The sequence below is a fragment of the Heterocephalus glaber genome, unplaced genomic scaffold, assembly GCF_053883595.1.
Source record: "Heterocephalus glaber isolate CG9 unplaced genomic scaffold, H.glaber_assembly_v1.0 deba00001533, whole genome shotgun sequence".
In the NCBI taxonomy this organism is placed as follows: domain Eukaryota; kingdom Metazoa; phylum Chordata; class Mammalia; order Rodentia; family Bathyergidae; genus Heterocephalus; species Heterocephalus glaber.
Genome location: NW_028258331.1, coordinates 480254 through 498556, shown reverse-complemented (window position 1 = coordinate 498556; position 18303 = coordinate 480254).

Genomic DNA, 18303 nt, shown 5'->3' with positions numbered 1-18303 from the left:
TACAATCAATGAAATTGAAAATGTAATTAAAACTTTACCAACAAAAAAATCTCATGTCCTGGTGGATTCACCCCCAAATTATATAAGACATTTAGAGAAGATTAATTGCCACTACTCTTTAAACATTTCAAAGAAATTGAATGGGAAGCAATACTTCCAAATTCATTCCTGGAAGCAAGTGTTACTTTGATTCCAAAACCAGGGAAAGACCCAACAAAAAAGAGAGCTGCAGAGCAATCTCCCTAATGAACAGAGATGGAAAAATCCTCAGTAAGATACTAGCAAATAGAATACAGAGGGTCATCAAGAAGATCATATACCCTGATCAAGTCAGATTTATCCCAGGGATGCAATGATGGTTCAACATACATAAGTCAATTAATGTGATACACTATATTAACAGAGTCAAGGAGAAAAACCATATGATCATCTCAATAGATTCAGAAAAATCATTGTACAAAATCCAACACCCATTGATGATAAAAATCCTACAGAAAATTGGAATATATCATCTTTACCTCAATCTAAAAAAGGCTACCCATTAAAAACAAATAGCCAACATCATACTAAATGGTCAAAAACTAAAAACCTTCATGGCAAAATAAGGACCAAAACAAGGATGTCCCCATCACAACTCCTATTTAATATATTTCTGGAAACATTAGCCACAGCTATTAGACAAGAGAAAGAAATAAAAGAAATAAAGATAGAGAAGGAAGAAGTTAAACTGAAATTGTGTGCAGATTACATGATATTCTATATAGGAGACCTTAAGAACTCCTCCAAAAGTCTGCTAGACTTAATAACCAAATTCAGTCAAGTAGCTTGATACAAGTAAAATACACAAAAATCAGTAGCCTTCCTGTACACAAATAACAGAGTCACTGAGAAAGAAATTAAGGAAATAATTCCTTTCACAATTGCATCCAAAAATGAAATATCTAGGAATCAATTTAAGCAAGGAGACCAAAGACCTCTACACTGAAAACTACAGCACTTTGAAAAAAGAGATTGAAGAGGATATAAGAAAATTGAAAGGGGATCCCTTGCTCCTGGGTAGGAAAAACCAAGATAGGGAAAATGATCATACTTCCATATCTGCTATACAGATTCAATGCAATCCCAATTGAAATTCCAACAGTATATTTCACAGAACTAGAGAAAACAATCCAAAAATTCATTTGGAACCAGAAGAGACTTAGAATAGCAGAAGAAATTCTAGGTAACAGAGACATGGCAGGGGGTACAACAATCCCCAACTTGAAACTATGCTACAAAGCCACTGTGATAAAAACAGCATGGTACTGGCAAAGAAACAGGCCCAAGGATCAGTACAATAGATTAGAAGATGCAGAAACAACTTTAGAAATACACAGCTACCTCATCTTTGACAAAGGAGCCTACCATCCTCACTGGAGGAAAGATAGCCTCTTTAATAAATGGTGTTGGAAAAACTGGATTTAAACCTTCCAAAGATTAAAACTTCAGCCCAGAAAGAATGGTTGGCATCAAGAAATCAACCAATAACAAATGTTTCTGGGAATATAAAGAGATAGGTACACTTCTCCATTGTTGGTGGGAGTGCAGACTGGTGCAATCACTGTGGAAATCAATATGGTGATACCTCAAAACCTAAAATTGGAAGTCCCATTTGACCCAGGTATCCCTCTGCTGTTTATGTTTCCAAAAGAATTAAAAGAATCATACCACATTAATATATGCACAAATATTTATAGTGGCACAGTTTAATAGCTAAAACTTGGAGACAGATCAAATGCCCATCAACTGGAGACTGGATAAAGAAGATGTGGTTTTTCTATAATATGGAGTACTACTCACTCATAAAGAATGAGAAACTAGAGACATTTATAGTTAAATGGAAGCACATTGAGACCACACTCATAAGTGAAATAAATATGACACATATGTGTACACACCAAATAGTTTCTCTGGTGAGAGAACCTGAAAGTGTAAATAAGGTTCAAATGGTATAATTGATAATGTGAAATAGGAACAAATATTCTAAAAGAGTAGGGGAAGTGGGAAACAGATGGGAAAGGAAAGAAGGTAAAAGAAAAATATGTGACAAAAGGAAAAATGGAAACAAAGTCTCTGTAAATAAGAATGGGTGGAGTGGTTGAAGGGAGGACAGGGAAATGGGAAAAATATAGGAAGTAAGATATATCATGTAAAGGTACAAGATCCCAATGATGAATGTAACTGTATTTTATACCTTAAATGTACAAATTAACTTAATGAAAAAAAGTTACAGCTCTTGTGACCATGATGCCAAAATAAACACGAGGTGTTAATCCTTATTTTTTATTCTGTTGGACATGCCTAGAAAGGTTAAAAGTAAAAACAAGAAGTCACCAAGTATGTTGAACCAGCACAAATAAATGATTTTGTTTGTGTGTGAAGTATATTGAAACTCTCCTGTTAGTCCTGATGAAGAGGAAAACAACTTTCCGAGAGTCCTTCCTCCCTCAGCACTTACTGGACAAAGCTGCTTCTGTGCTGTGTCATGGCCAATGTACACAGATCTGAAGTATCTCTCCTGGTAGGACAGGATAGAAAATATAAAAACTAGGCAGAAATAAGACAAGGAAACAGAGATTTTTAAAATTGTACTTAGCTGTACCTTCAAGACACAAAAGTTATTCAAGCATTTTCCCTTTCAAAAAACTGATGCACACTCCACAAAATTCCTAGAAGTCTTAAAGACACATTAAAAGTGTAAATGCAGGCTCTGGATCTGTCATTTTCACCTTTAAATTGCACTACCTCCACCCCTGAGGAAGCAGGTATATTAGTGGGCTGCAGATCTCAACTTCAAACATATGCACATGGCTTGCTTCCATTCTGACATACTGTGTCAGAGGTGCAACCTGACAGACTGTAGGAAAAGATATCATGGATCAACCATTTGAAACACTCTCTTAAATATATAACTTCAGCTCATAATCACCTAATTTCTCTGAGTGCCCAAATTCCACTCTTGAGAGTTCATAATAAAATCCCTATCTAATAAAGCCTTCTTGTGTTTCTTATTGACTCATAATGAAAATTATTTTTCTGCAATGAGAGTCAACAAACCTGTAGACTTATTCTAGAAGGAAATGGTAAGTTACTTATTTCAGCCACAGGGACTTTCAGATCCATCCCAGTGACACAGCCTCGTATACTTACAAGTATTTCAGTCCTTTTTCAGCCTTGGTACGAACACTGTGTCTATTATTTGCTGCCTGATATGAAAAAAACATAGGAAGGGGAAATGCTAACAGACAGTCCATTAGACCAGAGCCATCAAACTGAAGTCATGCAGACAAATGCTGATTATTGGCTTATATGACCATGGAGGCTCAATGAACAGAACTCATAATTAAACAAATTAGTCCTCTTTATCCCAGTAGCTAGGGACCTCCTAATTATTAGTGTAGGACAAAGAAAAGTTAATGAATGTCCACCAAATTATAGGAGTTCTTCCTGGATTCAGAAGGAAGTTCTGGATATTATTTACTGGATGTTGCTTTACTTTTTTATTTTTCTCTCAAGATCCATCTGTACTTTCCATTGTGGATCTATATATATACTAAATTTATATTATATATTTATATTACATATATATATATATATAATTTAAAGCTACTTTCACCACTGTATGTACATTATTTAGTGGTATCAATTGTGTTTGCTTTGCTGTTCAAACCTCACCAGTATACACTTCCAGAAATATTTCCTCTTTCCAAACTGAAACCTAGTATCAAAGGTCAAACTGTTCATTCCTCCCTCTACCAACTTGGGGAACAACCATTCCACTATAAAACATGATGAGCAATTAAAACATAAGATCCTTATCCTTTTTATTTCTCCTTCTCCTTCCCTTCAACCCTTTGCCTTGGTCTCTGGGACACCTTCCCAATTGCAAGAGATATATCCCTCTGTCCCCTTCCATCCATCTTTATTATCCTCTGCTTGTACTTTGCCTTGCCCAATCAAGAGACACCATATATCTTTAATCTTGTTTGTTTGGTTGATTTCACTCAACATATCGTCCATGTACTGCAAACATGTAATAACACAAATTTTAAAATTAATTTTAAGACACCTAAAATGCACAAGAAGGGGGGGGGGGTCTACATATTCATTTTGCTACATTTTTCAAACTTCATTCCAAATGGATGCCACAGGTCCTGAAAGTAGATTCCTTTGCTGTGGGGCCTCCTCAGAACCCTAGTAAAGATCTATTCCTTAGGTTGTAGATGAAGATTCAGCATAGGGTTGAGCAGTGGAACAGTCCATGAAACAGAAGCGACACATGAATTTTTGAAGAATTTCTGGACATGGAATTCTTAGATGTGATAAATGGGTTGCTACGTATTGGTTAAGCACAGTTTCAAAAAGAAAACACGTTCTAGTCAAGCACTGTGTAACAACAAGGACAGGATTCTTTTAGCATTGAATCAAAACATGTGTTTCATAATTTTGAAATATTTCTACACCTTTTTCTTTCCTTGCTACAGTGGCCTGTCAATTCTGTGTCAATGTTTTACTGATCGCAAATCTTCTTCTTTATGATTTAGAATGTTAGCCCCAGGAAAATTTCAAAACTGAAGGTTTCAGTCCCAATCTTCTTCTGCCTAGTTAGGAGATGTTTGTATAAATTCTTTCTGGCACATATATTGGAATTCCCTTCCCTCAGCTACCTGAAGATAACGCAGTTTTGTTAAGCAGCTTTTATTATAATTCAATTGGGAAAAATGCAGAAAAGAAAGAGACAAACAGAGAGAAAGAATAATGAAAATTACAGGAAATACCTGGGCTTTTTTCTCATTTTTATTTGGTGATAAAAAATGCTAAATTTATAGGCCATTTACATAAAATACTTAAAAATTTTAAGAAATTTTAGATAGGGGACCTTGAGTTTGTTTATCACCATATTTCTTGGGAATATTTTTAAACACCCAGATAGTCTCTACTCAATTTGATGCCTATTTCATGAGAATATCTTTATTTGAAATTCTTAATGATATTTTCTTATACTGCAGTAGATAAACACTACTTTATAGTGTTTCCTGATATTTAGAAAATAACACCTTAGTATTAACTATTATTACTATCAAAAAATCCCACTATCTAAAAATTAAATATAGAAGATATAAGCTTCATAATTGATTTTTCTTTTTCCCCCAGTACATGGGATTGAAGTCAGGACCTTGTGCTTGCAAAGCAGGCTCAGAAATACTGAGCTAAATCCTCAGCCCCATAATTGATTTTTCATAGAGATTGAAATCATTATCTATGATACTTTAGGTTTTGGTTACTCTGTACAATTCTGTTCTCCCACACATTTATCCCCAAAGACAATGAGTATCACGAATTTAGGTGAGTAGATTTTCCACTTAGTGTCCACAAGTCAGTATAAGTTTATGTATCCTTAAATTTTCTTCAAAGCTTATCCAAAATATATCTAATATTGGCTGTCTAAAAACATTTTTTCTTAAAAATGAATTTTAAAATTATTAAAAACTCTTTCAAATAGTCTATAATAGCTATTGCCCTGAAATGGGATAGTTTACAGCCACATGTAGATATAAGTTGGTCTGTGTAGTGCTCTCCGGATATAACTGGATAACTTCTCTGGAAGTTACCTGGAGATAACTTCTCAGCTTATTATCATGAAAATCCGTATAAAATTCTTATTTCTTTCATCGTATCACAGAAGTGAGAATTTCCTTCTAATATGTGGGTGGAGGATGTATAGTCTGAACTTCAAAATTTAATGTATATTCAATTTTACTTTAATCACTTACATTTTGACCCCCCAATAAGTCTTTATCCAATGCATTACATTATTTGTTTTCATCACCTTTCCTCTTGCTGTGACACAATATCCAATATATACAACATGTACTCACTTTGGCAGCACATATACTAAAATTGGAACAATATACAAGACTTAAAGAAAGTGAAGTTTATTTTAGCTCATAATTACAGTCCCTGTTTGGTTGGCTCCAAGACAGAATCAGTATGGGGGGAGATTATGGGAGAAAGAAATTGCTCACATATTAGAGGTGAGGAAGCAGAGAGAGCAAGGAGAAGCAGGGAAGAGGCACATACCCTTCAAATCACACCCCAGTGACCACTCTCTAACCAGACCCACCTCCTAAGAGGAAGTCAGCTGACCACCCCAATCATCCATATGCCTTCCAAAAGGCCAAACTCTGAGTTCATGAGAGTTTTGGGGATTACTCTTTTTATTTTTGGTACCAGGGATCGAACTTGGGTCCTTGCACTTGCGCAGCAGGTGGCGAAACCACTGAGCTAAATCCCCAGCCCCGAATCACACTTGATATAAACCATAATATTAGTCAAGATTTATTTTCAAAAATATCCCTGAGGTAATTCCAGCAATACTCCTTGCATAGTGACTGAGACCTTTTATCTCAAGTAGGTAATATTTCCACTTGGTTCCAGTAGAGGAGAATGCTCCCTGGGATGAGTATTATGAAATGCATAATATAGTCCTGTAACACCGCCTTTCTGCTAAGGGTACAATGGGTGTAAATCTCTCCAACTTTCTATGATCTTAAGATTTGATGGAACTACAGATAATTTCACTGATCTCCACAATGTATGTGCACTTAAAGTTTATCACTTATGTAGTCACTCTAGAGTTTGTCTCAAATCACAAAATTATCCTTATGCAAATAGCAAGTTTATTGATGGATAAAGCTGTCTAATGTTTATTGATGGATAAAGCTGTAGAGCCTGGAATAATGTAAAATACCAAAATGTACCTCATCCCCTTCATGACATTACACTCTTCCCTTTATGTATATTTTATTATTTTTATATCCATGAGTATCTTTGCTGTGACCTTTGAATAATCAAGGGTTTTATCTCTTGCCACTAAATAAAGATACAAGGCTCATGTGTACATAATATACACACAAACCAGAGCCATTTAACTTGTCTCCAGCTGTGTGGGAGATTCCTAAAAGGGGTAAACATACAAGGAAGAAGACACCAACAGTGTTGATTAAAGAGTGATTATGGCCAATTATTTTGACCCAAGAAAGGGCCTATTCAATGTTAAACAATTTTTTAAATTTCTAATTTAAATTTTAAAATTTTTAAATTTCTCATTCCTCCTGTGTGGCAGAATAGGGCAAGCATCTGAAGAATAAGAAATGAAATCAGTCTGTCAATCTTGTCCAAATACAAGCATATAGTCATACAAAGACAAAAGTAAAATGCCCCCTTATAGAAGAATGAAAATGACAACTTCAGATTTGAGGATATTATATTTCAAAGACATGAACTTGAATCATTTATTATTAGTGCCAATGATATCTAAGATACATTTCAACTTTATGGTATACATCTATTAATAAGAGGTGGACACATTATCCCTTTAATATATACTCAATGAAGTTGTATCAAGAAGAAATCCTCTCAGATATCAATGCTGACTCATCAAGATAGAAACAATCTTCCCCGTGTTATGGAAATATCAAGAAACAGATTAAAATTCAGAATTAAATTGTAAAACTATGTGTTTGGTTTATGAAGCTTTTCATTTGCTTACTAAGAATCAGTAAATTTCCAGCAGAGATGCAGATTTGTAAATAACAGTTATTTCTCAGAAACATCAAACTCATTCCAGTTTTCTGAAAAACAATGAAGTCAAACCCTAGGTTGATTTATTTGGTTGAGACTGAGAAAGACAGGTGCATGGAAAGCCTACAGTAGGGAGCAATAAAAAGGTCAGCACTAACCATTGAGGGCCTTCTCTTTCTTTGATTTTTCCCTCCATTTTCAGTCATTCTACACAGAGTGGATGAAGCAAGTGTAAACTCAACACTTTACTGTGATCTACTTGGAATCTCTGAAAGGTAGGGCTCAGTGAGAAAGGCAGGGAAGAGAAATGAGTTCTTGAATTGCCAGAGACTATGTGCAGGCCTCACCTGGAAAAGGGCCCTGTGTCTGATATTAAACATCTGTATGTAAACACTTCTTATTTCTTTTCTGCCAAAAACCTCATAGCTAAATACACAAAATATTTTTCCTAGTTTTGCTTTTAAAATGACAATGTAGGAATTCATACTTTAAAAATATTGTGCAAACACAATTCAACAAGTTACATAGAACACAGAACTCAGATGGTCCTCTTTAGGAATTGCTTGATATTGGTTCATGATCATATGGTTATTATTAACTTCATTATCACTAACATAACCTTTCTGATTTGCTGAGGAAACAGTTCACAGACACCCATTATGTGCTATCATGGATTAGATGCCTATGATATGTAAAAACAGGGTGGAAAGGAAGGAAAATTTTGACTGAGAATTTGTGTCCCTGATGACAACCAAGAATGTAAATTTCAACTTTTCATATTTGAAACTGAACACAATGCTATCATTCTGTCTCACCGCCCAAACTGTCTTCTGTATCTTCATGATATATGACAATATTTCAAATAATTTCTACTCCACTCATCCTCCCTTTCAATATTTACCTGTTAGATTTTTGTCTCTTGCGATTATGTCAAAAAACTATGATCCCAATTCCTCATCTATGTGAGAACCAGTGAAGATGCTAGATCAACCCAGAGAATCAACAATGTCAGATACGACCCTCCTATTTGAAACAATCAAGAAGGAGAGACACAGAAGTGGTGGCAACTGGATTGAAAACATCCAAATGAAAGCCTGGAGGAAGAGGTAGATAATGGACTATTTACTATACAACCTTGGAAACTCAGGGCTCACAGCTTATGAGTATCCAAGATAGTCTATGTCAACCTGACACTAAAGACTTCTGAAATTTCTGGAATTTTAAGAAAAGACAAAGAAAATGAGTGTCCACAAAGCACTTTGGCTCTTTCTCTCCTAAGAAGGAATCTCGAGTGTATTATTCACTCTTTTAATTTCTTCCTTAAAAAAATATACTCAGCTTTTTTCCCATTGTTATTGTGGTAGGATATGTATAACTAAATGGACCATTTTAACCACTTTTTAGCAGTTTTTTTTACTTTAATTACAAAGTCATTTTTCAGAAAGCATCAATCATGTCAAACTCCAGAAACTTATCAAATTCCCAACTGACATTTGCACCCATCCAAAAGCTCCTAAATTCACATTCTCCTAATCATCTATGATTCTATTACAAAATGTGAAAGAAATTGAAGACATAAAATATGTGAAATAATATAAACAAGAGAGCAGCATTTACAGTGAGTTTTGTGTGTTCAATTTTACCACACGTCTCAAACTACATTATAAATGGTTACCAAAGATCTGGAGTTTAGACTCCCCAATTGTAGAGCCCTTTTAGCATTCCAAAAATATTCCTGTTCTTCAGGATGTAGATGAAGGGATTCAGCATGGGAGTGTCAAGAGTGTATATCAATGAGGCCACCATGCCCTTGATGGGAGAATATGACATGGCTGAACCAATATACACTCCAAGGGTTGTTACATAAAATAAGCAAACAACTGAGTGGTGAAAACTACAGGTAGAAAGAGCTTTGTACCTCTCTCCAGTTGATGAGACTCAGAATGGTGGAAACAATTTTATAGTAAGAGAAATGGGAAAAAAATCTAAATATGATACCAACAAAGTATGTGACTAGGTCTTAGATCAATGTATGAGAACAGTATAGATTAAGAAGTTGAGAAGGGTTACAGAATAAATTATCAATTTCCACATCCTTGAAGCAAGTTAGTCATAAGACAATGAAATTGTGCAGCTGGGATATCAAAAGCCTGAAAAAGAAAGACACCAAAACTAGTAAGGCACAGCAGTGAGGGTTCATAAATACTGCATAATGCAGGAGATGGCAGATGGCCACAAAACAGTCATAGGCCGTGTTTCCAGAGATTATATAAACAGACATATGTGTCAGGCAGCTCACATAGGAGAATATCCTCCCATGAGTTGGGATGTTCACAATCATCTTTGGAGCTGTAGTGGAGGTGAAACAGATATCAGCCAAGGACAGGTTGGGGAGGAAGAATTACATGGGGTGTGGAGGTGACAGTCTGAGATGATTGCTAGGACGATGAGCAGTTTCCCAACCACTGGGACCAGATATGTGGACAGGAACAGTCCAAATAGGAGGGGCGAAGGTCTGGATCCTCTGAGAAGTGAACCAGAAGGAATTTTGAGACTCTTGTTAGATTATGTGCTCCTGTAGTATTTGACCACCTTCTCAAGAAGAAAGTAAAGCATTTATACTTGCAGTCCAAAATCTTCAGTAATATTACTTAATTATGAAAAACTGAAGTACTCAATCACTCTAATTATTTGGTTATTTGTTATCCACCTCCTCACTGAACAATATGGGAGACCAAGAAAATTAGCATTCAGAAGTACATGATCTCACTAAAGTTCATCCAAAACTTTTAAGAAACAGAATAGAAATTTATACTATCCCCCTCTAAAAAATATTATTATATTTGAAGAAAAATTTTAAAAATTGAAGTACAGTTCCCCTTGTTTTATTTTAATAATATCACACAAATGTCCTTGGTTTATTTTACGTATAAATACTACAGGACCTAAGACTATATTATCTGAAAATTAAATTAAAATTAATTGTGCATTTGAAACTTTTGTTAAGCCAGTTGTCTCAGAAATTTTTCATCATTCTTATGTTTTCTGATTTGTGTCTTTCAATGATGAAAGAGGTCACTCATCCTTTGTTTGTGCACAAATTATTTAACATATCACTCCTATCCATGTTTATGCTCAATTTAAATTTGTATAAAACAGGCTCAAGTATGTGTACAGAAACTAATGACATAAATTTAAATGTGACATTAATGCAAACTTCATTTTTCAATGATTAAAAATCATAAATGATAAGGATTTTGGATGTTTTAAACATTTTACAGATTTTTAAAAAATCAATCCATATGTTGTCACTAAAATATCTATTATATAAAACAGAACTTATTTTTTGCTTACCATCTTGAAAAACAGAACTTTTGTCTAATTCTTCACTCAATATTTGAAAGAGAATGGTAATATGACTTAATGATTTCTGATTATAAACCCTCTTGTGTTTAGTTGAACACATTAGAAGCAGGGAAAGTCCAGAACCCCAAGCTGAAGCCCTGACCCCTAATTCAAATGGACAGATTGTTATATTAATATTTCCTGGTACATGAACTGAATTTTTATTATTTCATATATATGAAGGAAATCAGGATGTGTTGTTGTCTCATGCTACACTATGATTTAATTGGAAAATAGGTCAAGCAGAATAGTGTAACACATGAAATAATATAAACACAAATGAAAACTCACCATCAAAATTAAAAGCACATGAAAGAATTTAAACACACATCATGTAATTCCCCACATCTGTAAAATGGGAATAAAATTATCTACCTCCTACCGTTACTGCAAGAAAGTGTTTTGAAAATTATTTAATTTACATTAGTATTCAATCAAATATAGAAATACAGTTATCTGGGAATATTTTTAAATAACCAGATGTCCAGCCCTCAGATGGATCAATTAAATCAGAATGAGAACATTTCAAGTTTGTGTATCAGTTTCTTACACTAGAGTGGAGAACTACTGCCCCAGAATATTTCCTGCAATTTAGAAAATGCTCCTTTCCCTATATTAACATATAAATATTTAATTTTATAATATTTATATCACTATTAGTATTTTAGAGATCTGATCCATTACATGTGAATTTGAATTCTTTTTTTTTTTTTTTGGTACCGTGGATCGAACTCGGGTCCTTGCTCTTATGCAGCAGGTGGCAAAACCACTGAGCTAAATCCCAGGCCCAAGAATTTGAATTCTTAGTATCTCTCCATAATCCCATTGCCTTGCTTATGTTTTCTCAAAGAAATCTGTTGTCATGAATTTTACGGGCAGATATTCTGTCAGTGTTTCCAAATCATCATTGATTTGTGAATCTACAAAGCATTTTCTTTAAAATTTAATTTTAAAATACCTAAATCTCTTCTATGTGGTGTATAACACAACAGCTATTTCCCCTGAAATAAAGAAGGTTACATTGACAGGTGGTTTTGTTTGCCTATAAAGAGCATACATCTGTATCAAATGCTTTAACTGATGCAGAGCATAACCCGGGAAACAGACCTCACTTAACTTGTAAATATTATTGTGTACTTCTCCCCCTGTCACAGAAGAAAAAAGTACGTATAATATAGTGATTGAGTTACTTATCGGTTTTCCAGCAAATAATGAACATATAATTTTATAATTTAAAAAAATTCAAAATGTCATTTATTATTAATTTATCCTATTATTCTTGTGATAAACCTTCAAAATATAACTGGAGTCTTCCCACTAGGGATATCTTTATAATAACATGACAAGAAATGTCATATCATCATATGGGGAATAGCATTTCCATTTGGGTTTGGTATGGAAGGAAGGAAATAAATACTTTAGACCTGTGTCATTGATCTGCTATAGTATGCAAAATGTGTTTGGATCTCTTTCTGTGATTACCTCACTTGAGGAAATTAAGGAGAATAGAATTAATCTGCACATAAGCTGAATCAAAGAAAGTCTGGGATTTAAGTATGTAGTTGTTGTAAGTTTTTGTTTTATATATAGAAAATGCTACAATTATGCAAGTAGAAAGTTAACCAATAAATACAGTAAACTCTGCTTAAATGCACTATAGCATGGAATGATGTGAAGTCTAAATATATCTTAGCCGATGGCATATATATGCATGTGACTTCTCCTGATGAATTTTTCTTTTGAACCATGAATAATTCTGCTGTGTTTTTCAATAATTTTCATAAATGCAGTACAATGGATTATAGAGCCCATGTATCCATGACATGGACACAAACAAGAGCTACTTATTTTGTCTCTACTTCTCTGGGTCATTTGTGAAAGAAAGGAATGTATACAGGAACACACCAAGCATCTTCATATCATGCTGATTGGGACCATTATTGTGTCATGGAAAGTGTCCTTTCAATGTTTAACTGAGGTTTTTATTTTTGATGCTGGCTCTGTACCAAAATATAGAGAATCAGATGAAAAATACAGCTCAACATTTCTTTCCAAAAAGAGAAGTACAATTACACAAAGACAGAAACAAAATGTCCTGGTGCAGAAATAAGAAAAGAGTAACTCTAGGTCACAGTAAATAACTGTTGTGAAGATTATTGTTATCATTAATAGGAATGATAACTAATTTTCTTCTGATTTTATATACATTAACCCCATACAGAGCACTCCTTATTTCTATAATATTTAGTGCATTTGTTGTAAGCATAAATCAGCAGTAATGATAATGCTGTCTTATAGATATTAAATGCCTGACTGGCATTTCAAAAATAATAAGAAATAGTTAAAAACTAAACTGAAAGATGCTGTACAAACCACTAAAATATTTAATTGTTTCCCAGTTCATAGAAAGATGTAAGCAGAGGTTTAGAATTTTAACCACAGTTGCATCTGACATATATACCTGACATATATACCTGACATATATACCTGACATATATATCTGATATATATCACTCATCTCTGAAATGGAAATGAAATTAAGAACTGATATGACTCCCTTAGAGATTTTGTGAAGTAATTGTGTGATAACCAAAATGACTCCATCTTGATTCTCAACATCATTTTGCACCTGTGCTTGGACAAAGTGCTTGTGGTTGGATAAAGCACCCAAAACCCACATGCTTTTTGGCAGAAAACTTGCTGTGGCTGCAGGATGTTTTTTAGCTCACTTGGTGTGTGAAACGTCCTTGTGCCCCCTCATTAACATGGTTGGTTCTGCTTCTGTAAAATTCTACATGTTCTCCCTTTGAGCCCATCCCAATAGAAAGCATGATTTAAAAGGAGAAATGAAACCACTTAGTACCAAGAGCCATTTCCAGGCACTAGCTCCCTCTCAGCTACCAGCTTTAATAAACTGACTCAGATATGATGAAGAGTGTGGTACATCTCTATAATTCTACCTCACTTGCCTATAAGAGCTGGAGACTCCAGGGAGGTGGACACAGTGGGTGGACAGGGCTCACTGGGGTAACTCCCATCTTTGGGAGCAGACTATAGGTGAGCTGCCCCCTGAGACATTCTAGAGCCTTGTATTCTCACTGAGGGGACTGCAGAGATGCCTGAGACACCCTCCAAATTTTCTGGAGTCCATCCAGTCTGTTCTGCAGGTAAGAATCCTTGTGGTTCCTTGACTAATTCATTCCTTGGACCTCTCCTCATGTCAGGACCCTGACCTACGTGGCCCTCTGTTCTCCTCTGGTCTGGTCTGGCTGCAAGTCCACCAATCTGGAAAATCCTCAGGCATGAATTTGGAATGTTTTAAGCCTCAGAATGAGTGTTACATGAATGAGTGAGTGACTGGTAATGGGCAGTGTAAGCTATAAACTGTCCCATCTGTGTCAAACTCCCCCATCTGCCCCACTATGATAATGAGAGGAACTTCTACCCCTTGGAGTTATGGGATCTGACTGAGGTCATACTGTGATTCTGTGAATGCCACTAAGAAAGTTCAAGTAGGTGCTCTTGCAACAAGGTAAAAACACCCTAACACCTGGACAGTCCTTAAAGTCCCTGAGAGGCCCACATCCAGTGGACTGACTGAGTGGTGCCACTCATAGAGCAATATCCCCTTCATTTATCTGTCATGATATCATTTAAGGGTGCACTACATAGACAGTAAGGTTTGTTCTTTATGTCTGGACACCCCCTCTGTCTTCTTGTCTTTTATATGTTCTTACAGCTCATATTCTTGGATATATCCTGCCTGCCCCAAGTCTCTCTACCATGGGGACATGATCCTCACAACCAGTTACACCCCTGGTCTTCATGCTTAGAAATTTTTCCCCAGAATTTTCTGATGATTATGGAGTGAAAATATCAAAGAAAAAACTTTACACTTTGTTGGAGCTTGAGTGGCCCTCTTTTGGTTTGACCTCACCCTCTGAGGGCTCCCTCGACTTTTCCATAGTTGAAGCAATTTGGAAGATTGTTAACAGGTCACCAGGGTACCCTGATCAGTTTCCTTGCATTCACTCCTGCTTTACTGTAGTGCAACACCCAGCTCCATGTCTAAAATCCTGCACCACAAAGGCAAATTCAAAGTTGTTTGTTTCCAAAACCTGTTGTCTCCCTCATGGGAGAACTCCAGAGAGACAGAAACTGGTTCTACAGCAGTCAGATATTGAGGAAGTCCTCCCATCCACCTCCATATAACCCCAGTTTGCCCCCCTGTCCTGACCATCCCAACCCACCTGGCTCCAACTCCTTTGGTTCTTCCTCTACTTCTTCCTCTACATCTCTTCCCATAAGAGATCATCTCTTATCCTGGCAGGAGGTCACCACCTCGGGAAGACACAGTGAAGAGATTCTCTTGTCTTTAAGGGAGGCCCCTCATACCAATAGGGCAGGACTGGGAACCTGCCTGTTTCCGGTATATGTTCCCTTTTCCAATTCTGACCTTTATAAGTGGAAAACCCTGAATCCTCCCTTCTCTGAGAAGCCGCAGGTTATGATTTCCATGATCAAGTTAATCTTTAGGACTCATCTACCAACCTGAGATGACTGTCAACAGTTGTTTTTGACCATGTTAACAACTGAGTACCAGAGCAGGATTTGGTCTGAGGCTATAAAGGATTTATTGGGAGGGAATTCAGAGGAGGAGGCCACAAATTTCTGAAACATGGCTTCCCCTTGCAATAGCCTGAATGAGATTCAAATTCTCCAGGGGAAAAACAGGCTTTGACTACCTTTCACCAGAACTTGTTGAAAAGGATTTAAGCATCAGCTCAGAAATCCATAAATCTGTCAAAATCACTGAGTTAACACTGGGATCAGAGGAGTCCCTGCTGGATTCCTCGAGAGACTCCAAGAGGCATTCCAGTTTTACAGGCCATTCAACCACTCTGTTCTAGAGAAAAGTAGAGCTATAAATTTGTCTGATATTATTCAGTCTGTACCCAGTATTAGGAGTAAATTACAAAAATTGGAGGGATTCCCAGGAATGAACACATCTCAACTGTTAGAAGTAGCTCAAAATGTGTTAGACAATAGGCATACAGAAAAATAAAAATTGGCCATATGTATGACAGAAATATCAGCCAAGAAAAAAGCAAAGATCTTGGAAGCAACCATCAGAGTGAACCCCATGGACCCAACTCCATGAAGCCCAAAGTTCAGGTGCCTAGAAAGCCAGGAAGATGACCACCATTGGACAGAAATTAATGTGCCTATTCCAAAGATGAAGGGCACTGGAATAATGAATGCCCCCACAGGCCCTGTGTCAGGGTACAATCTCTCTCCACATCTGGAGGAAAGAAAGATTCAGATTGAGGGGGCCAGGGCTCCTTCTCTCTTGGTCCCCAAGGGGGTTGACTGGTCTGTTTCCTTATGGACACTGGCACTGAGAGATCAGTGTTAAAAATTCTCCTGGGAGAGCTTTCATTACAATCCATTCCCATCCAGGGTCTACGGGAGCAGTCCAAAATTTCATGGTCATGAGTGAGTGACTGGGTGAACCTGGAATCAGAACAAGTTACTCACTCTTTTCTGATAATATCATACTGCCCATTCATATTGTTGGGGTGAGACCTCCTTCATAAACTAAAGGCCAGCATTTCTTTCACTCCCACCGAGGGTCAGATATTACTCCCTTCAAACCAACTGTCTTTGACCACCACCCTGTCCAGGAGCATCTTCTCTCAGGTGAAGAAAAGCCAGAGGAAACAAGCCCTGGTGGCTTGTTGGACAGAATTGAGGTGGAGTTCCCTAAGGTGTGGGTGGAAACTAATCCACCATATTTGGCTTCCTACCACACTCCATGCCTGTGCAAGTTCAATAATACCCCAACTCCCAGAAGGCCAGACAGGGGATAGCCCCTCCCATTAAGAGGTTGCTGGACTTTGGGATATTATTTCCTTGTCAGTCTCCATGGAACCCCCCATATCTGCCAGTACAGAAACCAGGGATGTCATATTACAGGCCAGTTCAAGACTTGAGAGAAGTTAACTGGCAAGTGATAATTCTGCACCCTATTGTCCCAATCCACATACCTTTTTACTTTGCTGTCTCTTGAGCACATAGTGTATACTGTGATAGATTTCAAGGATGCTTTTTTTCAGGGTGCCCCTTGCCCCAGCTAACCAGCCTATCTTCACCTTCCAGTGGACTGACCTAGTTTCCAGTTACTCTTGCCAGCTCACCTGGACATGACTACTTCAAGGATTTAAAGAGGCACACAACCTGCTTGGTGAGGTCCTCCAGAAGGACTTCATGAGTTTTGGAACCCCCTAACCTAACCTCACCCTGCTTCAATATGTGGATAATTTGTTATAAGCTGCTACTAGCTATTCAGGATGCCTGCAGGTGACATAAGAGCTTCTTTATCTACTAAAGGAGTTGGGCTAACATGTCTGGGTGAAGAAGGCAAAACTCTGTGGCTCTAAAGTATCATACCTGGGGTATGAAATCTCAGAAGGAAGAAGACATTTGTCCCTCACCAGGAAAAGGTCTATCCTCCAGATATCCAAAACAACTACCAAGAAAATGTTACAAGAATTCCTAGGTGCAGCTCGACGCTGTTGCCTACTGATATCCAGGTGTGCTGGGATATTTCAGCCCCTCCATTCTGCCTCTGGAGGAAATCAACCACTAGAATGTGGAATAGATGAAGAAAAATCCTTCCAGAATCTGAAAAGAGCTGTGGTATCAGCCTCAGATATGGCACTACCTAATGTTGCTAAGCCTTTCCATCTAGTCATAAATGAGTTAAGAAGGCTTGCTAAGGGAGACCTAATGCAGTCGTTTGGACTCTGGAAGCAGCATGTAGCCTATCTAAGATTAGATCCTGTGGCCTCAAGTAGCCTTCATGTCTTTGGGGGTTAGCTCCCACAACTTTATTGGTCAAGGAAGCTGATAAGTTGACCCTCGGAGAGGGCTTAGTCCTAACTGCCCCTCATTCAGTAGAGACTCTGCTCTGGGCTGCTACTACCAAATGGATGTCAAATGACCACCTCACTCAGTATCAAAGACTCTTGCTCTACCAGCCTCACATAGTCTCCTGAGCAGGACAAGTTCTCAATCCAGCTACACTAATGCCAGATGACCCTGACATCCCAATTCACAATTGTGAGCAGGTGCTGGAGCAGATCCAAGGGGGGCAATCAGAGTTAAGAGACACTCCATTGGGTGGGGCAGATGCAACACTCTTCTGAGATGGAAGCAATATGGTGGTAAGTGGGGTGTGGAGGGCAGGGGCTGCAGTGACTACAGTTGATCAAG